The sequence below is a fragment of the Carcharhinus amblyrhynchos genome, chromosome 27, assembly GCF_965287045.1.
Source record: "Carcharhinus amblyrhynchos chromosome 27, sCarAmb.v2.hapA, whole genome shotgun sequence".
Taxonomy (NCBI): domain Eukaryota; kingdom Metazoa; phylum Chordata; class Chondrichthyes; order Carcharhiniformes; family Carcharhinidae; genus Carcharhinus; species Carcharhinus amblyrhynchos.
The window spans coordinates 9941034-9966676 of record NC_137350.1 but is presented as its reverse complement, the minus strand read 5'-3'; the positions used below and the strand labels follow the sequence as shown (position 1 = coordinate 9966676).

The 25643-nt window shown below is 47.0% G+C and overlaps 1 protein-coding gene across 1 annotated transcript in view; it reads right to left on the bottom strand.

The window, feature by feature from the left end:
* LOC145359337 (formin-like protein 1) overlaps positions 1-25643 on the bottom strand; it is a 250943-nt gene that overhangs the window by 119179 nt on the left and 106121 nt on the right. The gene's annotated exons all lie outside the window — the stretch shown is intronic.

Sequence of the window (25643 nt, the reverse complement as noted above, 5' to 3'; positions counted from 1 at the left end):
TTTTCAAAATGTTAACTCAGCACAAACGATCTATCTGTGATGTACTGAGAAGATTTGGGATAGTAATTGAGTAAAGAAATGGTGCAAAGAATAAAAGTAATTTATGCAATGAGAGTTGGGAAAGTTTTCCAAACCAGCAACCGGTGACTAAAAAGTTGATTAAAAAAAGGAGAAAAAAATGAAAATAAACTAGCCTGGAATATAAAAATGGATGCTTGTAAGAACTTTTGCAACTCTATAAAAAGATGGATGGCAGCTCAAGTGAACATATTCCCTCGGCAAAATTCTCATGGTGAAGGAGCAAGTCACAGACTTTGAACAATTATTTTGTGTCTGTCTTCACATGTGGTGATACATATAAATAGGAATTTTGCAGCAAGAACTCATCTCCTGACTCCCCAAAGCCTGTCCACCATCTACAAGGCACAAGTCAGGAATTTGATGGAATACTCTCCCCTTGCCTAGATCAGTGCAGCTCAAACAACACTCAAGAATTTTGACACCATCCAGGACAAAGCAGCTCACTTGGTTGCCACCCCTTCCAGAAGCATTCAATCCCTCCATCACTAATGAACAGTGTGTACCATATGCAAGGTGCACTGCAGGAGCTCACCAAGGCTCCTTAGGCAGCAACTTCTAAACCCATGACCACTACCATAAGACATAGGGCCAGAATTAGGCCACTCAGCCCATCGAGTCTGCTCCGCCATTCAATCATAGCTGATATTTTTCTCATCCCCATTCGTCTGCCTTTTCCCCACAACCCTTGATCCCCTTATTAATCAAGAACCTTTCTTTCTCCATCTTAAAGACACTCAATGACTTCCGCATGACCTCAATGACCCTATAGCGAGGGGGATAGAATATAAAAGTAGGGAGGTCTTGCTGCAACTGTACAGGGTACTGGTGAGGCCGCAGCTGGAGTACTGTGTGCAGTTTTGGTCGCCACACTTGTGGAAGGATATATTGGCCTTGGAGGGAGTGCAGAGAAGGTTCACTAAGCTGATATCAGAGATGAGGGGGTTGGCCTATGAAGAGAGACTAAATAGACTGGGTCTGTACTCGTTGGAGTTTAGAAGGCTGAGGGGGGAATCTTATAGAGACGTGTAAGATAATGAAGGGGGTGGATAGGGTAGAGGTAGACAGATTCTTCCTGCTTAGAAAGGATAGCAGGACTAGAGGGCACAGCCTCAAGATAAAGGGGGGGTGCAGTTTAGATCAGAGTTGAGGAGGAACTTCTTCACTCAAAGGGTGGTGAATTTCTGGAATTCTCTGCCCGTTGAAGTGGTGGAGGTACCTCACTGAATATATTTAAGTCACGGGTAGATAGGTTTCTGATAGACAAGGGAATTAAGGGTTATGGGGAGAAAGCGAGAAAGTGGAACTGATCCACTTCAGATCAGCCATGATCTTATTGAATGGCGGGGCAGGCTTGAAGGGCTAGATGGCCTACTCCTGCTCCTATTTCTTATGTTCTTACGTTCTTATGATCTACCATCTAGAAGAACAAGGGCAGCAGAAACATGGGAACACCATCACCTGGAGGTTCTCCTCCAAGTCATCCTGGAATACATTGCTGTTCCTTCACTGTAGCTGGATTAAAATCCTGGAGCTCCCTCCCTAATAGCACAGTGGGTGTACCTACACCTCAAGGCTGCAGAGGTTCAAAAGGGCAGTTCACCATTACCTTCTTGAGGACAACTAGCAATTACAAACCCAGAATCGAGAGTAGCAGGAATGAGGAACTTAATAATTTAAACAGAGAAGTAATATTGGAGAAACGTAAGGGACTAAAATCTGACAAATCCCCATGAACCTGATGACCTACATCTTAAGGTTCTAAAAGAGATTGGTGCAGAGATGGTGGACTTGCTGGTTATGTTATTCCAAAATTCCCTAGATTCCAGAACAGTCCTGGAAGATTGGAGGTTGCAAACGTAATGCCACTTTTCAAAAAAGGTAGGAGAGAGAAAACAGGAAATGACAAACCAGTTAGCCTGGCGTCAGAAAAATGCTGCGGTCTATTATTGAGGAAGCCCAAAAAATGCACCGAGAAAATCATGTTATGACCGAACAACAAAAATACTTCATCAATGGGAAGTCATGTTTGACAAAGTTATTAGACTTTTTTGAGGATATAACTCGTAGGGTAGATAAAGGGGACCAGCAGATGGAGTGAAGCTAGATTTCCAAAAGGCATTCATTGAGGTGCCAGGCACACAGTTAATGCACAAGATAAGGCTTCGTAGAATTGGCGGGGGGGGGAGGGATTATGAGAAAGGAAGCAAAGCAACTGAGAAACTTACAAAAATTCTAACAGAAATAGACAGGGTAGATTCTGAAAAAAACATTCTCGAAGGTGAGTCCAGAACCAGGGATCATAGTTTGAGGATAAGGGATAAACCTTTTAGGTCTGAGATGAGGAGAAATTTCTTCACCTAGGGGGTGGTGAATGTGTGGAATTCACTACCACAGAAAGTAGTTGAGGCCAAAATGTTGTGTGATTTCAAGGAGAAATTAGATATAGCTCTTTGGGGATAAAGAAAGCAAGGGAATATGGAGGAAAGGAAGGATATTGAATTTGATGATCAGCCATGGCACAGTGGTTAGCACTGCTGTCTCACAGCACCAGGAACCTGGGTTCAATTCCCAGCCTGGGTCACTCTCTGTGTGGAATTTGCATGTTCTCCCCGTGTCTGCATGGGTTTCTTCCAGATGTTCCAGTTTCCTCCCATGATCCGAAAGATGTGCTGGTTAGGTCCATTGGCCATGCTAAATTCTCTCTCAGTGTACCCAAACAGGCGCCGGAGTGTGGAGACTAGGGGATTTTCACAGTAACTTCATTGCAGTGTTAATGTAAACTTACCTGCGACACTAATAAATAAACTTTAAAATGAATGGTGGAGCAGGGTTGAAGGGTTGAATGGCCTGCTCCTCCTTCTAGTTTTTGTGTTTCTATGTTTGTAAAAGACTAGTTCATGGATAGGAAGTGAAAAATAATGATAAACAGGACATTCTCAAATTGGCAAACTATAACTAATGAATAAACACAAAATATTGAGGACGCTGGACTCTGAAACCAAAACAGAAAAACGCTAGGAAATCTCAGCAGATTGGATAGCATCTGTGGGGAGAGAATAGAGCCAACATTTCGGGTCTGGATGATCCTTCGCCAGTGCTCTGGCTCTGTTCTCTCTCCAGACCTACTGAGATTTTCCAGCATATTTCTCTAGCTAAAGGAAATGCAGCAAGTGTTAGCACTGCCTCAGTTATTCATAACCTATACTGATGACTTTCACATAGAGACTGAGAGTATTTATCCAAGTTTGCTGATAATGCAAAGCTAGGTGGGAAAGTACAGTGATAAAGGGGACATGAAGAGGCTGAGGAAAGATTAAATGAATGGGCAGCCAAGTGGCAGATGGAATATAATATGGGGAACTATGAGGTTATTCACTTAGAACATAGAACTACGGCATAAACAGGCCATTCAGCCCACAAGTTGCGCCGATCATATCCCTATCTACCAGGCTATCTATAACTCTCAATCCCATTAAATCCCATGTACTTATCCAGAAGTCTCTTAAAAGACCCCAGCGAGTTTGCCTCCACCACCACCAACGGCAGCCGGTTCCACTCACTCACCACCCTCTGAGTGAAAAACCTACCCCTAACATCTCCTCTGTACTTGCTCCCCAGCACCTTAAACCTGCATCCTCTCGTAGCGACCATTTCAGCCCTGGGAAATAGCCTCTGAGTATCCATCCTATCCATACCTCTCAACATTTTATAAACCTCTATCAGGTCGCCTCTCAACCTTCGTCTCTCCAGGGAGAAGAAACCTAGCTCCCTCAACCTATCCTCATAAGGCATGCCTCCCAATCCAGGCAACATCCTCCCTCTGCACCCTCTCAATAGCCTCCACATCCTAGAATAGCTTCCACAATCTGACTTCTGCAGTAAGATTCGAAAGCCAGAATATTTTTTAAAGGCGTGAAACTTTTAAATGTTGATGCTCAGAGAGACATGTATTCACTCCATTCTTAGTGTCACAAGTAGGCTTACCTTGACACTGCAATGAAGTTACTGTGAAAATCCTCTGGTCTCCATCCTCTGTCGCCTGTTCGGGTACACTGAGGGAAAATTTAGCATGGTCAATGCGTCTAACCAGCACGTCTTTCAGACTGTGGAAGGAATCCCGAGCATGCAGAGGAAACCCACGCAGACATGGGGAGAACGTGCAGCCTCCATACACACAGTGACCCAAGCTGAGAGTCGAACCCAGCACTGTGAGGCAGCAGTGCTAACCACTGTGCCACCGTGCTGCCCCGTGATAGCAAACAATGAATGGAGATACTGGATACTGCAAAGGCTTTGGGCCCTGACAACAAACAATTAGGATGGCAAATAACATATTTGCCTTTATTGCAAAGGGAATGGAGTGCAAAAATAAGAAGTTTAAGTTTATTTATTAGAATCACAAGTAGGTTTATATTAACACTGCAATGAAGCTACTGTGAAAATCCCTGTTATCACTGTACAGGGCTTTGGTGAGGCTAAACCTAAAATATTATTTGAAGTTTGTTTCTCCAAATCTGGAGAAGATATACTCGAAGGTAGTAGAGTGAAGATTCAGTAAATTAGTTATTAGGATGAGTGGTTTGAACTGTGATGCAAAACATTGGGTAAGATGGGTCTGTGGTCTCTGTGTCATGATGTGGAGATGCCGGCGTTGGTCTGGGGTAAACACAATAAGATGTCTCACAACACCAGGTTAAAGTCCCCAACAGGTTTATTTGGTAGCAAACGCCACGTTTGCTTCAATATAAACCTGTTTGACTTTAACCCTGGTGCTGTGAGATTTCTAACTGCCTCTGTGTCAAACAATGAGAGGCTATCCCATTGAAACATGCAACAGCATCAATCCTACAGGCTGCTTCCACTGACTGAGAATCTAGAACATGGAGCTACAGCCTTTGGATAAAGGGTCGATCTGTTAGAACTGAGATGAGGAGAAATGTCTTCATTTGAAGCCTTTACGAATCTTTGGACTTCTCTACCGCAAAGCGTTGTGGATGTTCCATCACTGAATATAATCAAGGCTGAGATGGACAAAAATCTAGTGTCTCTGCAAATCAAGGGATGTAAGAGAGAGGGATGGGGGTAGAATATCAGCCGCGATCATACTGAATGGCAGCGTAGGCTTAACAGGCCGTATGGCAGGCTCCTGCTCTTATTTCTTATGCTCCTGTGGCTTGATGCCAGCACGCTGTGGTGTAGAGGCAAGCATGCTACAATACAGCCAGATGGACACTCTGAATCAAAGGCAGAGACTCATCCTGGCCTAAGGTTCCTCAGTGACTGGTAGTTATCTGCTATCACACAGTGTGTTGGCAAAATATTCAACCAAACGGTATCACAACAAAGCTGCCCTATGGTTTCTTGGCATGCACACACATGCCCTTCTACGCAAAAGTCACTGGGCAACAGTCAAGAACTCTGTGTTTTGTGTTTCCCCAATTCCTTGGGCAGTAGGATGCCATTATGCAATATGCTAACTCAGCAAAGGCTACACTGCCGCGGCTGGGATTCTCCAGTCCCACTGCTATGGGCACAGGTTTGGCTGAGTTCTGAAACCTCCATTCTCACTGGCAGTGGTGGTGGGGCATAAAAGACCAGTGAACTCTGGCCTACAAGTCAGGCTCAAAATCTTTCTGTCCAATTCACGGCGGGACAGTGGTTAGCACTGCTGCCTCACAGCGCCAGGGACCCAGGTTCAATTCCCATCTCGAGTCACTGCCAGCGCGGAGTCTGCACATTCCCCCCATGTCTGCGTGGGTTTCCTCCGGGTGCCCCGGTTTCCTCCCACAACCCAAAGGTGTGCAGGGTGGGAGGATTGGGCAGGTTAAATTGCCCCTCAGTGTCCCGAGATGTGTAGGTTAGGGGGATTAGTGGGGTAAATGCATGGAGTTAGGGGGATAAGATGCACTGTTAGAGGGTCAGCGTAGACTCGATGGGCTGAATGGCTTCTTCTGCACTGTAGCGATTCTATGATTCCTGTCCCACTCAATACAATCTGAATCAGTTACCCAATCAAGCACTCGGACAGCCCAGTTTAATTTATAAGTCAGGCAGCGCAGCGACATACACTTTGGGTTTTGCTTTGTAGGGCCACACAGTGTCTGCAAATCCTGACACAGCAAATTCTCAAATTCAATACTTGTCCACAGGGAGAATGTTACAAACGAGTGGATGAGTCATTCCCAACTTGCTTGAAGACTACCTTAGCAACCAGCTCACGCAGCGTTGGCAGAGGGCTAGGGTCAGGTTGATTGCATACTAAAAATGGAGCGTACCTTAGGGAGGTAGGGAACTCAAATGAACAACCGAATACATTTGTTCTGTGAGCTCATTAAAGTGAGGACTATTAGTGGAGGCAAGTTGAACAGCATCTCTTTTCAGACACCCCATTAAGCACTTCAACCTCAAGCACAGTGTGGTCAGATAACTCGTTAAAACTCTTCAGGGCAGAATTAGGGCAGCACGGTGGCACAGTGGTTGGCGCTGCCGTCTCACTGTGCCAGGGGTCTGGGTTCGACTCCTCCCAGCTTGGGTCACCGCCCGTGTGGAGTTTGCACATTCTTTACATGGGTTTCCTCCGGGTGCTCCGGTTTCCTCCCACAGTCCAAAAGGCGGGCTGGTTAGGGTGCATTGGCCATGCTAAATTCTCCCTTGGTGTACAGGCGCCAGAGTGTGGCGAGGAGGGGCTTTTCACAGTAACTTCGTTGCAGTGTTAATGTAAGCCTACCTGTGACACTATTAAATAAACCTTAAGTTTTAATTAAAACCAAGCTAACCCAACTACCTGTTCCCCCAGAGTCCTTTCCCAGCCAACAGCAACCATTGATTAACTGATTATTCATTTATTTGTTGTTAATGGCACCTTGGTGTATTGCTGCTGTGTTTGTTTGCGAAGTACAATGTAAAGGTAATCCATTCTCTGCATAATGCTGGAATATAAACACTGACATAGGCCTGCTGAGATAAATAGCCTGTTGCTCTGCTGTAATGGCAACATAATTCTGTGTAATAACTGCTGAAGTAACCACTGAAAGAAAGGAAACAATAATTTGTATTTATATAACATCTTTCAGACCCTCTGCACACCCCAAAGTGATACGCAGCTGATGAAACACTGCTGTTGACTGTTAACAGTGTAGCAAACACAGCAATTCATTTGTACATTAGCAAAATCCTATCAACAGCAAAACCATCAAATGTTTCAATTAAATTGGTTGAGAGACACTATTGGTCAGGACATTGGGAAGGATACCCCTGATCACCTTCGATATAATGCCGAGGAATCCTTGAAGACAAGCTGAGAAGGCAGACACAGCCTTGGATTAATCCCTCATCTAAAGGACAGAATTCCAACAGTGCAACATTCCCTCTGTACTGCATTCCCACAGTGCAGCTTTCCCTCTGTACTGCATTACAAGAGTGCAGCATTCCCTCTGTACCACATTCCAACAGTGCAGCATTCCCTCAGTACTGCATTCCAACAGTGCAGCATTCCCACAGTGCAGCATTCCCTCTGTACTGCATTCCAACAGTGCAGCATTCCCACAGTGCAGCATTCCCACAGTGCAGCATTCCCACAGTGCAGCATTCCAACGGTGCAGCATTCCAACGGTGCAGCATTCCCTCTGTACTGCATTCCAACAGTGCAGCATTCCAACAGTGCAGCATTCCCTCTGTGCTGCATTCCAACAGTGCAGCATTCCCTCTGTGCTGCATTCCAACGGTGCAGCATTCCAACGGTGCAGCATTCCCTCTGTACTGCATTCCAACAGTGCAGCATTGCAACAGTGCAGCATTCCCTCTGTGCTGCAATCCAACAGTGCAGCATTCCCTCTGTACCACATTCCCACAGTGCAGCATTCCCTCTGTACCACATTCCCACTGTACCACATTCCCACAGTGCAGCATTCCCTCTGTACCACATTCCAACAGTGCAGCATTCCCTCTGTACTGCTTTCCAACAGTGCAGCATTCCCTCTGTACTGCATTCCCACAGTGCAGCATTCCCTCTGTACTGCATTCCCACAGTGCAGCATTCCCTCTGTACTGCATTTCCACAGTGCAGCATTCCCTCTGTACCACATTCCAACAGTGCAGCATTCCCTCTGTACTGCATTCCAACAGTGCAGCATTCCCTCTGTACTGCATTTCCACAGTGCTGCATTCCAACAGTGCAGCATTCCCTCTGTACAGCATTTCCACAGTGCAGCATTCCCTTAGTACCGCATTCCAACACTGCAGCATTCCCACAGTGCAGCATTCCCTCTGTACTGCATTCCAACAGTGCAGCATTCCCACAGTGCAGCATTCCCTCTGTACCGCATTCCAACAGTGCAGCATTCCCACAGTGCAGCATTCCAACAGTGCAGCATTCCCTCTGTCCTGCATTCCCTCTGTACTGCATTCCCACAGTGCAGCATTCCCTCTGTACTGCATTCCAACAGTGCATCATTCCCTCTGTACTGCATTCCAACAGTGCATCATTCCCTCTGTACCGCATTCCCACAGTGCAGCATTCCCTCTGTACTGCATTCCCACAGTGCAGCATTCCCTCTGTACTGCATTCCAACAGTGCAGCATTCCAACGGTGCAGCATTCCCTCTGTACTGCATTCTAACAGTGCAGCATTCCAACAGTGCAGCATTCCCTCTGTACTGCATTCTAACAGTGCAGCATTCCAACAGTGCAGCATTCCCTCTGTACTGCATTCCCACAGTGCAGCATTCCCTCAGTACTGCATTCCAACGGTGCAGCATTCCCTCTGTACTGCATTCCAACAGTGCAGCATTCCCTCTGTACTGCATTCCAACAGTGCAGCATTCCCTCTGTACTGCATTCCCACAGTGCAGCATTCCCTCTGTACTGCATTCCAACGGTGCAGCATTCCCTCTGTACTGCATTCCAACAGTGCAGCATTCTCTCTGTGCAGCAATCCAACAGTGCAGCATTCCCTCTGTACTGCATTCCCACAGTGCAGCATTCCCTCTGTACCACATTCCAACAGTGCAGCATTCCCTCTGTACTGCATTCCAACAGTGCAGCATTCCAACGGTGCAGCATTCCCTCTGTACTGCATTCTAACAGTGCAGCATTCCAACAGTGCAGCATTCCCTCTGTACTGCATTCCAACAGTGCAGCATTCCCTCAGTACTGCATTCCAACGGTGCAGCATTCCCTCTGTACTGCATTCCAACAGTGCAGCATTCCCTCTGTACTGCATTCCAACAGTGCAGCATTCCCTCTGTACTGCATTCCAACGGTGCAGCATTCCCTCTGTACTGCATTCCAACAGTGCAGCATTCCCTCTGTACTGCATTCCAACAGTGCAGCATTCCCTCTGTACTGCATTCCAACAGTGCAGCATTCCCTCTGTACTGCATTCCAACGGTGCAGCATTCCCTCTGTACTGCATTCCAACAGTGCAGCATTCTCTCTGTGCAGCAATCCAACAGTGCAGCATTCCCTCTGTACTGCATTCCGACAGTGCAGCATTCCCTCTGTACCACATTCCCACAGTGCAGCATTCCCACTCTACCGTATTCCAACAGTGCAGCATTCCCTCTGTACTGCATTCCAACGGTGCAGCATTCCCTCTGTACTGCATTCCAACGGTGCAGCATTCCAACAGTGCAGCATTCCCTCTGTACTGCATTCCAACAGTGCAGCATTCCCTTTGTACTGCATTCCCACAGTGCAGCATTCCCTCTGTACTGCATTCCCACAGTGCAGCATTCCCTCTGTACCGCATTCCCACAGTGCAGCATTCCCTCTGTACTGCATTCCAACGGTGCAGCATTCCAACAGTGCAGCATTCTCTCTGTACTGCATTCCAACAGTGCAGCATTCCCTCTGTACAGCATTCCCACAGTGCAGCATTCCCTCTGTACTGCATTCCAACAGTGCAGCATTCCCTCTGTACTGCATTGCAACAGTGCAGCATTCCCTCTGTACTGCATTGCAACAGTGCAGCATTCCCTCTGTACAGCATTCCCACAGTGCAGCATTCCCTCTGTACCGCATTCCAACAGTGCAGCATTCCCTCTGTACTGCATTGCAACAGTGCAGCATTCCCTCTGTACCGCATTCCCACAGTGCAGCATTCCCTCTGTACCGCATTCCAACAGTGCAGCATTCCCTCTGTACTGCATTGCAACAGTGCAGCATTCCCTCTGTACCGCATTCCCACAGTGCAGCATTCCCTCTGTACTGCATTCCAACAGTGCAGCATTCCCTCTGTTCTGCATTCCCACAGTGCAGCATTCCCACAATGCAGCATTCCCTGAGTACTGCTTCAGGGTGTTAGTGTTGGAGGTGGCCAACTCATTGGGCAGCACCATATTTAGCACTGCTGCCTTACAACGCCAGGGACCTGGGTTCGATTCATTGCTTGGGTCACTGTCCATGTGGAGTTTGCATGTTCTCCCCGTGTCTGTGTGGGTTTCCTCCAGGTGGTCCAATTTCCTCCCCACAGTCCAAAAATGCTAGGTGCATTGGCCATGTTAAATTGCACCTTAATGACCCAAGATGTGTTGGTTACATGGATTAGACATGGAAAATGTGTGGGTCTATGAGGATAGGATAGGACAGGAAAGTGGGCCTGGGTAAAATACTTTGTCAGAGAGTTGGTGCAGACTCGATGGGCCGAATGGCCTCTTCTGCACTGTCAGGATTTGATGAAAACCAGTTGTCCTGACGATGTGATGAGATACTCTGAAACTGCGATGCCTTTCTTTCACTTCTAGTCTATTCCAAGCCCAGCCTGAGGCCTAAATAACTCCCTCTACCACCTCCCATTTTACACCTTCTTCAATAATCGGTCCGGAGATTGCCAATTTGTAACTGGAAAGGAATCAGGGTTTGGGACTTCACACCAGTCCTTTAAAGTGAGCACTCAAAGGAAAACTTTACACAGGAAACAGAAGCAGGAGGGGGCACCACGACCTTCAAGCCTGCCTCTCCATTCAATGATGTGGAGATGCCGGTGCTGGACTGGGATAAACACAGTAAGAAGCCTCACAACACCAGGTTAAAGTCCAACAGGTTTATTTGGTAGCAAAAGCCACTAGCTTTCGGGGCTTTGCCCCTTCATCAGGTGAGTGGGGAGTTCTGATCACAAACAGAACATATAAAGTCACACACGGTTTACAGAATACTGATTAGAATGCGAGTCTTTACAGCTAATCAAGTCTTAAAGGTGCAGACAATGTGAGCGGAGATAGCATTAAGCATAGGTTAAAGAGGTGTCTCCAGACAGGACAGTAAGTGAGATGTTGCAAGCCCAGGCAAGTCATGGGGGTTACAGATAGTGTGACATGAACCCCAGATCCCAGTTGAGGCCGTCCTCACGTGCGCGGGCCAAGGCAGCCTTCACGACACACGCCAGCGCAAGAGTCGCTGAGCAGAAACTGACAGCCAAGTTCCGCACACATGAGGACAGCCTCAACTGAGATCTTGGGTTCATGTTGCACTATCTGTGACCCCCACGACTTGCCTGAACTTGCAACATCTCACTTACTATCCCGCCTGGAGACATCTCTTCAACCTATGCTTAATGCTCTCTCCGCTCACACTGTCTGCACCTTTGAGACTTGATTAGCTGTAAAGACTCGTATTCTAATCAGTATTCTGTAAACCGAGCGTGTGCCGTTATATACCCTGTTTGTGATCAGAACTCTCCACTCACCTGACGAAGGGGCAAAACCCCGAAAGCTAGTGGCGTTTGCGACCAAATAAACCTGCTGGACTTTAACCTGGCGTTGAGACTTCTTGCCCTGTTTCCTCCATTCAATCCCATCTGTGCCAGTCTCAGCTCCTTTTCGGTGCCACATCTTCATCTATCCCGTCGTTCAGTCCTGGATTTGAGAGGAAATCCCAGAGGGGACCTTTTCTCATGGTTTCAAACCTTCCTCTGCGGTTACTGGGCCGTCACCACCCTCCCTGTCATTTTGGATGGATTCGGCAATGTCTCTATTTTCCAAACGACATCATCCGCTGGGCGCACACGGGAGACAGCGCAAAAGTCAGCAAATAAATGGCACTCGGGCTGATCTGCAGTGAAATGTCAGCTGTCAGGATGATCTGCCCGCCTCTCTGGGTTAACCACCCTCCCTCAGCTTGGGCTCTGAGTCAGTGCCTGTGAAAAACGGCTCGCGGGGCTCTGTACGCACGTCTAATCCTTCACAAAGTAAATTCACCAAACTCCCGAGGCCCTGGCCGCTTATCGCTGAGACACCGGTTAATGAGGAAACTCCAGGGGGAAATCTCGCATTTACTCAAGTGGCTGGGGGGGGGGAAAAAAAATTAATCCCCACACTTTCATTTTCAAAGGATTTATCTCTGCTGTTGCTAATTCCTTCAGTGACAAACTCATCTTTTCCACATGACATCTTGCCAGTCTGTGATAATGCAGTTAGCAATCTGTCAGGTGGGAAGTGTGTGAGTGTGTGTGTGTGTGTGTGTGTGTGTGTGTGGGAGAGGGGAAGGAATGGGGAGACAGAATTAAAATGTCAAATCGAGCATCGTGGCTTTAAAGACTAGGCAGATGCTAGTTATACTGCTGAGCGTTGTTTTGTTGGTGGTGGGGTGCTGCTCACAGTCCCGCTGCCTCCTCCTTTCTTCATTTTAGCGACCACTTTTATCAGGCTGTCTGTTAGCTGCAAAGAGTCTCGCAGCTAACCCACATCTCGTCATCGTGAAAAAAACAGCATCAGGCCAAACAGGACCTCGAGGCTGTTCGCCTGTTCACCTGACCAATCTACCTCCATCCATCTGCCCTGGCTCCATTTCCCTTCATATCCTTGGACAGCATAAGAATTTTGCATTTAATTTTTTTTATTCATTTGTGCGACATGCGCTAGTGGGCCAACATTTATTGCCTCTCCCTCGTTCCCCGGGGGCAGTTGAGAGTCAACCACGTTGATGTGTCTCTGGAGTCACATGTAGGCCAGACCAGGTAAGGACGGCAGATTTCCTTCCCTAAAGGACATTAGTGAAACAGATGTATTTTTTCTGACAATGGTTTCATGGTCATCAGTAGATTCTTAATTCCAGATCTTTTTTACTGAATTCAAATTCCACCGTCTGCCATGACGGGATTCAAATACAGTTCCCAGAACATGAGCTGGGTTTCTGGATTAATAGTCTAGCGACAATATCACTAGGCCAGCACCTGCCCTGAGAGAGGGGAATTAGCGTCAAATGATTTCTTTTTCTACAAAGGTTTTCCATGTTTCTATTCCCTTGATGGAAAGTGGTTCTGAACATGTCCATCTGGTGAATTTCCATGACTGAGATGTCAGTTGGCCCCTTCCCGATTTCCAAAACTCATTCCGATTTATGAATAACTTGACTCAGGATTTTTGTTTTTCTCCTCGGGTTCGGGTTCGTGATGCAGTTTGCAAGCTGCGATGGAGTGTGGGAGGAGTGTGAGTGCAAAGGTAGGCTGTTTGCAAGGACCGCCTTGCTTCTGTGTCACAGCAGCCCAGCTCCCAACATCATATAATGGTCCCCTGAACTTCAACCCCTTCTCCACCAATCCCACGTCCTTCAATGCCCCTCCAAGGCCCCTCAGATCCTCCATGCCCCCCCATATATCCATGAATCCACCTGTACCCTCACAAACTCCATACCCATTCCATGCTACCTCATATCCCCCATGTTCCCCCCGTGTCCTGTTAGGTTTTCCATGTCTCCCGCATTCCCCTTCACTCCCCCTCACATTCCCAATGATACTCCATCGACCCTCAGATCACACTCCATGCCCTCTCCATGAACCCCATGTATCCTCGATAGCCATTCACCCAGTATTAACTATGTATAGTCCTCAGGAATCATGAAATTGTAATGGGAATTGTTTAAATACAGTTTAAAAAATTCTGTGACAATAAACCTCTCATTCAGAAATCTTTTCTTCTACCACAAAACAAAATTGCACTCTTATGGACAAACAAGTTAAGCCCCAAGTGGCCATTAAGTAGTGTAAACAAACAACCATTTACCCAGAAACAACATCGAAACAGATTGTATTATTATAACATCTTTAAACTGTCAATTATTCTCCTCAACAGTTCTGTCAATAGACTATCTGGTGAGCTCAAGACATTAATAGCTTTTGGAATTCAGCCAAACATTCATAACAGCCACTTCTATCAAAACAAAAGCAAAAGCAGTATAGCTGTGAGACCTTAAAATTGACTGTTTAACATTTCCATTTCAAAGCAGATTGCTTGCCATTTATCAGAAGGAAATAGGTGTTTAGACTTGTCCAAGGGGGGAATGGAGGGACACTGGAGATGAGGGGTTGGGTGAAGGGTAAAGTTCAGGGGGCCTTTAAATGATGTTGGGTGCTTGACTGTTGTGTTGGAGAACCAAAATGAATCTTTTAACCAGCCTACCTCTGGACTCATACTCCTCCCACACTCCATCGTGGTTCCTTAAACAAATAAACCCAAATCTTTCCGAACATCAACATTTACAAGTTTCACACCTTCTAAGCATTATTCCACTTTTCTGTTCTTACAATCAAAGAGAATAACCCCATACGTGCCCTCATTATACTCCATCTATCATTCTGTTGCCCACTCACTTAACCTGTCTATATCTCTTTGCAGCCTCATTGTTTCCTCCTCACACTTTACATTCCCACCTAGCTTTGTATCATCAATAAATTTCAATACTCTCTTCTCTTCATCTAAGTCATTAATATATAGATGAGACCACAGCACTGATCCTTGTGAAACTCCATTAGTCACAGTTTGCTAACTTGAAAATGCTGCATTTATGCCGACACCCTACTTTTTAACTGTTACCTAATCCTCTATCTATATTAATAGATCACTCCCAACTCCATGAGGTCTTATCTCATGTATTAACCTTTTGTGTCGCAGCTTATTAAATGCTTTTGGAAATCCAGGTATATGACATCTACTGCCTCCCCTTTGTCTACCCTTCCAGTTACATCCTCAAGAAACTCCAATAAATTAGCCAACACAATTTTCCTTTTGTAAAACCACATTGATATTCTAATCATGTTATGTTTTTCTATGTAAGCCTTCCCTAATAATGGATTCCAGCACTTTTCCAATGACTGATGTCAAGCTAATGGGCCTGTTGTTCCATGTTTTCTCTCTCCCTCCTTTTTTGTACTGCGTTATTACAATTGCTAACTGCTAATCAGCAGGGATCATTCCAGAATCGAGGGAATATTTAACATTCATTGCCAGAGCAGTCACTTTCTCTGCAGCTATCTCTTTCAGAACACCAGGGTGTAGGCCATCAGGCTGTGGGGAATTGTCAAATTTTGGGCACTTGAGTTTCCTCAGTTATTTTTTATTGCTGATATTAAATACCTTAATTTCTTCAATTGTATTAGCCCTGAGGTTATCCTCTATTTCTGGTGTCTCCTAATATGCAGAAATAATTTACAAATAATGTTCCATGACTCTTGCCATTTCCTCATTCCCCATGATCATTTCTCCTGTCTCTGCTTCTCTGAGGGACCAATGTTTACTTTAGCTACTTTCTTCCTTCTGACATCCTCAGAAAAATTATTACAAACTGTTTTGATATTCCAGGCTAGTCCTCCTGACACTAAGGGGCAATTTAGCATAGCCAATCCACCTAACCTGCACATCTTTGGACTGTGGGAGGAATGATGTGGCTATGCCGGCATTGGTCTGGGGTAAACATAGTAAAAAGTCTGACAACACCAGGTTTAAGTCCAACCAATTTATTTGATAGTACACTCATTAGCTTTCGGGTTAGTCCCTTCACCTGACAAAGGGACTAACCCGAAAGCTAATGAGTGTACTATCAAATAAATTGGTTGGACTTAAACCTGGTGTTGTCAGACTTTTTACTATGGGAGGAAACCAGAGCACCCGGATGAAACCCATGCAGACACAGTGAGAATGTGTAGACTACACTGTATTCTTTGCAGCCCAATTTGTATGCAAAGTATTCTATTTTTTTCCCTTTTTATCAGCTTTTTGGTGGCTTTCTACTTCTTTCAGAAACACTTCCAATCCGCACTTACTAATATTCTTGGCAACATTACAAGCCTCCTCTTTCAATATAATACAAACCTGAAGCTCTTTAGTAAGCCCAGATCTTTCTCACTGAGTGTTTGCTCTTCAATAGAATGTATTTTATTGAAGATTTTGAATTGTTGCAGAAAATGTTTCCCTCTTTATTTACTGCCATACCTTTTAGACTAATTATCCAGCCAGGTCCCTCCACATTGAATGATGTCAATGAACAATGAAGGGCAGCATGGTAGCACTGTGGTTAGCACTGATGCCTCACATGGCCAGAGACCCGGGTTCAATTGGGTGACTGTCTGTGTAGAGTTTGCACATTCTCCCCATGTCTGCGTGGGTTTCGTCCAGACGCTCCGGTTTCTTCCCACAATCCAAAGATGTGCAGATTAGGTGGATTGGCCATACCAAATTGCCCCTTAGTGTCAGGGGGACTAGCGAGGGTAAATACATGGTGTTATGGGAATAAGGCCTGGGTGGGATTGTGGTCAGTGCAGACTCAATGGGCCGAATGGCCTCCTTCTGCACTCTAGGATTCTATGAGCCTTACAACCCTTCAAAAATTCTTCCAACTCCTTGGCCTTTTGCACATCACAGATTTTTATCACTGCTGACTGTGACTGGAGTTTTCCGACATTGCCCGTGTCTGGGATTCTCCAGTCCTGCTGCAGTGAATGGAGTTATGGCTGAGCGCCAAATTCCCCGTTCTCGCTGGCAGTGGTGGCGAGGTGAATGAGATCGGAGAATCCGGGCCTGTGTCTTCAGCTGCTTAGACTCCAAGCTGAGAAATTCCCTTCCTCAACCACTTTTAAGACGAATCTTCAAACATATCTCTGATTAATTGGGCTGAGATAGCCAAATATTTCCAAGTGTGGCTCATGTCAAATTTCCTTTGTCAAGCTTCTTTGAAGCCGTTTGGGGAAAAAACAGGTGCTTTGTAAATTTGAGCTGTCGTCCAACAATTAATTCTGTATTTTTATACATTTGGCTTTCCCTCCCTTGCAATTTCATCCCCATTTCTCCTCCTAACACCAGCTCCTTGCTGTGAGCTGTTCAGTGACTGCCAGGAGTGAGACTGTGGCATCGTGATAAAGCCAATAATCCAGCAATCCAAGGGTCCGGGGGCACAGGTTCAAATCCCAGCGTGGTAGCTAGTGAAAGTTAAATTCAGTTAATAAAATCTTGAACTGAAAACTAGTCAAATATGAGACTGTCATTTATTGTTTAAACCCTCTTGCTTCACTTTAGGGAAGGAAATTTGCCATCTTTACCTGGTCAGGCCTAGAGTGGGTTTCCTCTGGGTGCTCTGGATTCCTCCAAAGATGAGCAGGTTAGGCCTCTTTTAGGGAGATGAGCAGGTTGGGTGGATTGGCCATGCTAAATTGCCCCTTAGTGTCCCAAGATGTGTTGATTAGAGGGATTAATGGAATAAATGTACGGGGTTAAGGGAATGGGGCCATGGGAGGGCGGTTGCGGCTGGGTAAGTTGGAGAACCAGGGCACAGTTAATAGGCCAAATGGGCTCCGTCTGCATTGTATAGGGAATTCTATGATACTATGTGACTCCAGATCCACTACAATGTACTTGCCTCTTAACTACCCTCCGGAAAGGCCTGGCAAGCCACTCAGTTCGAGGGCAATAGGCATGGGTAATGAACGCTGACCTCACCAGCAGCGCCCACATTTTGTGAAAGAATGAATAATAAAGGTATCCCTTCCCTGCCACCAGCCCCGACCCATCGCAAGTAGCCATGCACCATCCTTGTTCTTCTGTTAGCCAAACCCGCCACTCCATATCCAGGCATCTGCCCCAGTGCCCAAAACCTGGATGACCCAGGGATCAAACTTCCTGGTCTGTTCAGCATCATTTCAAGAGGTTTAGTAACTGGTTGTTCAGGGATTTATTTCTTGTGTTCGGTGATGGCCAGTTCCACCTCACACAAGATAGCACCATAATCATCTGCGAACTGGCTTCTGCCTCACAGTGCTGGTGTAAAGAGGTGTGAGAACTGAGAGGGTTAGGAAAACTAGCACTATTCCAGACTACAGCTATCACCGACAGTCAGCAACTGCAAACTCATCCTTTCAAACTCATCTCCTGCCAGTGCTTTCAACAGATCCACCAACAGTCAAATTGATGCAAGCAAAATAATCCGTTGGCTTGTCAGAAAGTTTGGTCTTAAAATGACAAGACTGTGAGCAAAGGAAGCAAACCCACATTTACATTAGAACAGAATATCTACAGTGCAGAAGGAGGCCATTCGGCCCATTGAGCCTGCGCCAACAACGCCCAGGCCCTATCCCGTAGCCCCACATGTTTACCCTGCTTATCCTCCTGACACTGGTTGGTCAATGGGTCAGTTGGTCGGTCAGTGGGTCAGTTAGTTGGTCAGTTAGTCAGGTAATGGGTCAGTTAGTGGGTCAGTTAGTCAGGTAATGGGTCAGTTAGTGGGTCAGTTAGTCAGGTAATGGGTCAGTTAGTGGGTCAGTTAGTCAGGTAATGGGTCAGTTAGTGGGTCAGTTAGTCAGGTAATGGGTCAGTTAGTGGGTCAGTTAGTCAGGTAATGGGTCAGTTAGTTGGTCAGTTAGTCAGGTAATGGGTCAGTTAGTGGGTCAGTTAGTCAGGTAATGGGTCAGTTAGTCAGGTAATGGGTCAGTTAGTTGGTCAGTTAGTCAGGTAATGGGTCAGTTAGTGGGTCAGTTAGTCAGGTAATGGGTCAGTTAGTCAGGTAATGGGTCAGTTAGTGGGTCAGTTAGTCAGGTAATGGGTCAGTTAGTCAGGTAATGGGTCAGTTAGTTGGTCAATGTGCTAGTAGGTTGGCAGGTCTTTGAGTCAGTGTGTTTCGTACTGTGTAATTTTGAATTAGCGATTTAGCACGGCCAATGCACTCTAACCAGCACGTCGTTCAGACTGTGGGAGGAAACCGGAGCATCGGGTAGAAACCCACGCAAACACGGGGAGAACATGCAAACTCCACGCAGACAGTGACCCAAGCTGAGAATTGAACCCGTGTCCCTGGCTCTCTGGGGCAGCAAGTGCTAATCGCTGTGCCACTGTGGCACCCTACATGACTGTCACATACCTTAGCCTCTGAGAGATTGCTGCCAAGTGAAATATTTAATTACAGATTATCTAGATATATGTCAGGAAACTGGTGCTTTAGAAGTGTTCTGCCTGATGTTCATTCGTTGCTGATATATTAGTAAAGGCCGTTGACCTATCTTGAGTAGGAAAGGCTATTTTTGTTGCAATATTTGCCTCAGCAATAACCTCCCATGACAGGTTGGAGAGAAAAGCCACTAGCTTTCGGAGCGCTGCTCCTTCATTAGGAGATCATTAATTCCCCCAGTCAAAGCTTTTTTGACCAGGGAAAGTAATGATCTCTCACTCACCTGACGAAGGAGCAGCGCTCCGAAAGCTAGTGGCATTTGCTACCAAATAAACCTGTTGGACTTTAACCTGGTGGTGTGAGACTTCTTACTGTGTTTACCCCAGTCCAACGCCGGCATCTCCACATCAGGTTGGAGGGCTCAGGGGTTGGAGTGGAGCCTGACGTAGGAGTTAAAAATGGATAATGTGTCCTCGAGCCCGGCACCCACAGTGCTGATTCTAAGATGGTACATTTCATTCCAAGAAAGTGGCTCGCCTTGGAGAGATAGGGGGCTTCAACAACAGATTTCAATCTGGCTGCCACACTAAAATTGGTGAGCAGGCGGGTGGGGGTTGCTGCCTCCGGAACCTCGCCGCGGTGTGTGGCACAGGAGGCGGGGGATTGGCCTCTCCACTGCTACTCTCACTTGCCCGCCACATTGGGTGATTTCTCCCACGCCCTCCCGACACAGCACCCATTCCTCAGCCCCTGGCCCCCATCTCCAGTCTTCCCAGCAATTCATTTGCCAAGAGTCGTTCCCAAAGCGACTTCTACCACTGATCTTCCTGCTTGTGGCAACAGCCCACCAAATGCTCGGTGGGAAGCAGAGAAAGGAATAATTGAACAAGATCCTGCCATTAAATTCAGCTTCTGAGCTTCCCTCGAATGACCCATTCTCCACAAACCTTAGAGAATCATAGATTCCCTACCATGCAGGATGAGGCCATTCGGCCCATCAAGTCTGCACCGACTCTCCAACAGAGCAGCTTACTTTGGCCCCATTCCCGTTACTCTGTATATACTACCCCGCTAATTTCCCTAATCCACGCATCTTCGGAGTGGAGCACCCGGAGGAAACCCAAGCAGTCACCCGAGGCCGGAATTGAACCTGGGTCCCTGGTGCTATGGGACACACTAAACACTATGACGCCCATGACCATCGGGGCCATGGTCTCAGGTTTTCACAACACTGCTACTTAATAAAGTGATACTGACAATTAAGTGCTCTGCATGGCTCAGGGATTAAATTCTCTGTCCCTTACACAACAGGACACCCTCAGCTTTGGCCTCGGGGACTTTGCTGCAATCACTGTCTTTAGGCCGGGAGCGGGGAGGGAGTGAGACACAGCTGTGACGCCCACTGTAGTCAAACAGCTGACTGACAGGCAAGGCCTTGAGTCACGCACAAAAAAAAACACCAGCTTGAGTCAGCTTCCTGAGTTATTACAAGTGAAAGCTTTGGTTGCATAGGTCAGGAGTTTTATTAGAGAGAGAGTGGGAAGCGTAAGAATGAATACTTATTGGAAACCATTGACCTTACAGCAATGTAACAATGATAGACTGACGTGCGCTCTGTGGTAATGTTACTGTGGCCTGCTACAGAACACCATGAGACCATTTCCTGCTTCTACATGATTTCCATGTCGCTTCCAGCGTTCAATTCTCAAAGATTCACAACTCCACTACGCTACATTGGAGGTGATTGCAGTTTTGCAACAAAATACAAAACCAGAATGACCACTGAGTAATCAGCTGAACATGTGGGCAGATTTAAGAGCACCATGTGAGGTCGAACTTTTTGAAATCCCACTATTAACAAGTGAAAATCCCCACTGGCGTAAGGCGGTGTGCTACTCATCCTGCTGTTGTCAACAGGGTTTCCGCTCACTGCTGGGAAACCCGCGGTGGGTGGGGGGGTGGGGGGGGCTTTGGGAGTACACACCATTGATGGGACCATAAGATTCTGCTGGTGTAAATGGCAGCGAGACTTTGGCAATTAACTGCTGAATGGATCATAGAATCATAGAAACCCTACAGCGCAGAAAGAGGCCATTCGGCCCATCGAGTCTGTACCAACCACAATCCCAACCAGGCCCTATCCCCATATCCCCACATATTTACCCTCTAATCCCTCTAACCTACATATCCCAGGACACTAAGGGGAAATTTAGCAAGGCCAATTAACCTAACCCACACATAGAATCACAGAAACCCTATAGTACAGAAAGAGGCCATTCGGCCCATCAAGTCTGTACTGACCACAATCCCACCCAGGCCCTCTCCCCACATCCCCACATATTTACCCGCTAATCCCTCTAACCTACGCATCCCAAAACACTAAGGGGCAATTTAGCATGGCCAATTCACCTAACCCGCACATCTTTGGATGTTTTCCCTTACATGAGAAACCAGAACCTGGGGATACAATTTAGACCATAAGACCATAAGATATAGGAGCAGAATTAGGCCATTCAGCCCATCGTGTCTGCTCCACCATTCAATCATGGCAAATTTGATTCTCATCCGAATGCTCCTGCCTTCTCCCAGTGATGTTTGATCTCCTCACCAATCAAGAAGCTATCTACTCCGTTTTAGATACAATGACCTGGCCGCCACAGCCCTCTGTGGCAATGAGTCCCAAAGATTTACCACCCTCTCACTGAAGAAATCCTTTCTCATCTCAGTTTTAAAGGAGCGTCCCTTCACTCTGAGGTTGCGCCCTCGAGTTCTAGTCTCTCCCGCTAGTGGAAACATCGTCTCCACGTCCACTCTACTCAGGTCTCTCAGTATTCTGTAAGTTGTAATAAGATCCCCCTTTGTCCTTCGAAACTCCATCGAGTACAGACCCATACTCCTCAAACCCCCCTCACGTGACAAACCCTTCATTCTTGGGATCATTCTTCTGAACCTCTTTCTGGATCCCCTCCAAGGCCAGCACATTCTTCCTTGGGTATTAGGCCCAAAACTGCTCATAGTATCCCAAGTGGGGGGGGTCTGACGAGAGACTTATACAGCCTCAGCAGTGCATTCCTGCTCTTGTATCCTAGCCCTCTAGAAATGAATGCTAACATCTAAAAACAAGCGCCCTGTGACTGAAGACAGAAATGAGGAGAAATTCTTTCTTTCAGTGGACTGTGAGTCTTTGGAACGCTTTCCCAGAGAGGGGTGGAGACAGAACGATTGAAAACTTTTAAGGCAGACGTAAATTGTTTCTTGGTTAATGAGGGAGTTAAAGGTTATTGGCGGGGGAGGGGGAGGTCTGGTGGTGGGGGTGGTCAGTGGAACATGGAGTTGAGGTCACAATTCGATCAGGTATGATCTCATTGAATGGCGGAGAAGGTTTGAGGGGCTGAATGGACTACTCCTGCTCCTAAATCATACGTGCCAACGTCTCATGACGAGAGAAGAATCAGCGGATACGCCTGCCACAGTTGAACAGCCCAGAGGGTGGAATTCTCCCATCCTGCCGCCACGGGTATCGTAGCGGGCGGGACAGTAAATTCGGCAGACTGCGCAAAGGTCCGTTGACCTCGGGCAGAAATTTCCAGCCTTGGAGTGAGCCAGCGGGGCTGGAAAATCCCGCCCTCTGTCTCGGCACATGTTTTGAGAAAAGCCACCTGGAGGCAGATACTGGCAAACTGCTGCAGAATTACACCTCAGGATTCCTCGCAGTCCCATCAGGAGAATCGCGCATTAAGTGGAGCACTCCCACACCTCTGCCAGTGTCTTTTCTGGTTCAGTCATCTGGAGAACTGGCTCAGTTTAAGCCTGCTCTCGTCCTGAGATTCTGCTGCATCTCCACCGTGGTCCCAGCTCGGCTTAGGAACCCGCCCTGGGGAGAGTCGCAGACAGAGTCCTGGATTCTGACTACTTCGTTGATGAAGCTGATCCTTGAATAAATTGTGCCTGCTGGAGATGGCTACGAACAAGTGAATTATCACTTGCATTTGCAAATATTAGTCAAGCAGCCCACAGAGCCGCAGCTGATTCTCAATAATGATCAGATTTTCAAAACAGTGTTATGAGGAGAATATATTAATTCTATCAGCGGGCTCAGTGGAATTCTGCAGATGGTAAATGCATAAAGGTATCTCCTCATTTTCCTTTGCAAAAAAGCAGAGTGTATGAAAATGGTTATTAAAGAATAATGAAGTTTGCTTTTGGCACAATGGTCAGAATTTACGTTCTTGCTGCCACTCCGGCCTTTGGCACCTAAGCGGGGAAATTCTGCCTGATGTTGGGCAGGAGGATTTATCCAAGGTCTGGTCTTTTCTCTACCCTATTGCAGTGTTTGGTTATAGAAACAATGGGCAGGATTTTCCAGGCGCGCCCGTCCTGAGGCTGAAGATTCCTGCCCGAGGTAGGGTGGCACAGTGGTTAGCACTGCTGCCTCACAGTGCCAGGGGCCCGGATTCAATACCAGCCTTGGGTCACTGTCTGCATGGTATTTGCGCATTCTCCCCGTGTCTGTGTGGGTTTCCTCCGGGTGCTCCGGTTTCCTCCCACGCTCCAAAGATGTGCGGGTTGGGTTGATTGGTCATAGTAAGTTGCCCTTTAGTGTCGGAGGGGGGACTGGCAGGATAAATAGGTGGGGTTATGGAGTCGGGGCCCAGATGGGATTGTGGTTGGTGCCGTCTCAATGGGCCAAATGGCCTCCTTCTGCACTGTAGGGATTCTGTGAGGTTAGGTTGGCCATGCTAAATTGCCCGTTAGTGTCAAGGGGGTGGGAGGATTAGCAGAGTAAACATATGGGGATAGGGCCTGGGTGGGACAGGGTTGTCGGTACAAACTTGATGGGCCGAATGGCCTCCTTCTGCACTGTAGGGATTCTATGAAGACAACAGACCTCAAAATGGTCGGCTAAACTTTCCATCCTGTCTGCGGCGATTCCCCTGGTGAGCGGGACTGGAAAATTTACCTCATCTTTCACCGGCTTGAGAATTACCACCTCCCCCCCCATTGGCGAGCTTCAACATTGGGCGGGATTCTCTAGTCACGTCCGTGGTGGGTCCCGTTGTGAGAGCGAGAACGGAAAATTTGGTGTCCTGGCCAAATCATTTTCGGTGGCACCGGTAAATCCCAGCGGCGAACAAGGACAGAAGCTTTTGGCTCCTGTAACTAATCTAGGGTTTCCCAACAGGATCAACATGAATGATGCTCGTGGTAGCCCTGATATCATTACTCAATCCCTCCTACACAAAATAGGAACAGAAATAGGTCATTTGGCGCCTTGAGCCTGTTCCAGCACTTGATAAGAGCTTGGCTGATCTGTTTTTGTTTCAAGTTCTACATTCCCCACACCACCCCCCACATCGCCCCACCCCCCACCCCCCTCCCCCCCAATAGCCTTTGATTTCTTTGCTGAACAAGAATCTATCTAGCTCTGCCTTAAAAATATTCCAGGATCCGGCTTCCACAACCTTGAGGCAGAATTCCAAAGTCGCACAACCCTCAGAGAAAAAGATTCCCATCTCTACCCTAGAAGGGTGACCCCTAATTTTAAAACAGTATGCCCTACTTTTGGACTTACCGACAAGAAATCATAGAAAGAATCCCTGCAGTACAGAAAGAGGCCATTCGGCCCATTGAGTCTGCACTGACCACAATCCCACCCAGGCTCTGCCCCCATATTTTACCCACTATTCCTCTAACCTGTGCATCTACTGTCAATTTAGCATGGCCAATCAGCCTAACCCGCACATCTCTGGACTGTGGGAGGAAACCGGAGCACCCGGAGGAAACCCACGCAGACACGAGGAGAATGTGCAAACTCCACACAGACAGTGACCCAAGCCGGGAATTGAACCCAGGTCCCTGGAGCTGTGAAGCAGCAGTGCTGACCACTGTGCTACCGTGCCGAAAGAGGGAAACTTTCTTGCCACGTTCACCTTATCAACAGCATGTTGGGCAGAAGGAAGAAAATGTGACTTATCCAAGGCTGATCTGTTCTGTATCCTATTGCAATCACACCATCCCTCAGCGTTCCGAGCTCCAGTGGAACAGTTGGCTCAACATTGGCCACCAGCAGGATTTTCCAGTCCCACCGATGTTTATGGCGTTTTGTGTGCCCCTTCCTCCCCCCACCCCATCCTGCCCCCGGGGAACCCATCATGGTGTATTTTGAAGGGCAGAAGTTGGGGGTGGGGGGGGGGGGGAGTTTCCTTTGTCAAGATTGGAAGCTCCCTTGGTGGGAAGGGCCGGAAAATCCAATTTTCTGGTTAGAGAATTCTTTGCAAATTGCCATGTGACAGCGAGGAAGAGAGTTAGGGGAAAGGATTTTAGCTGGACAGTTAGTAGAGCCTTTTCATTGGGAATAGTTGAGGTGCTCTAAGCATCTGAAGCAGAGGAAGATTTTGAGTTCAAGGAAGACAGTGGGA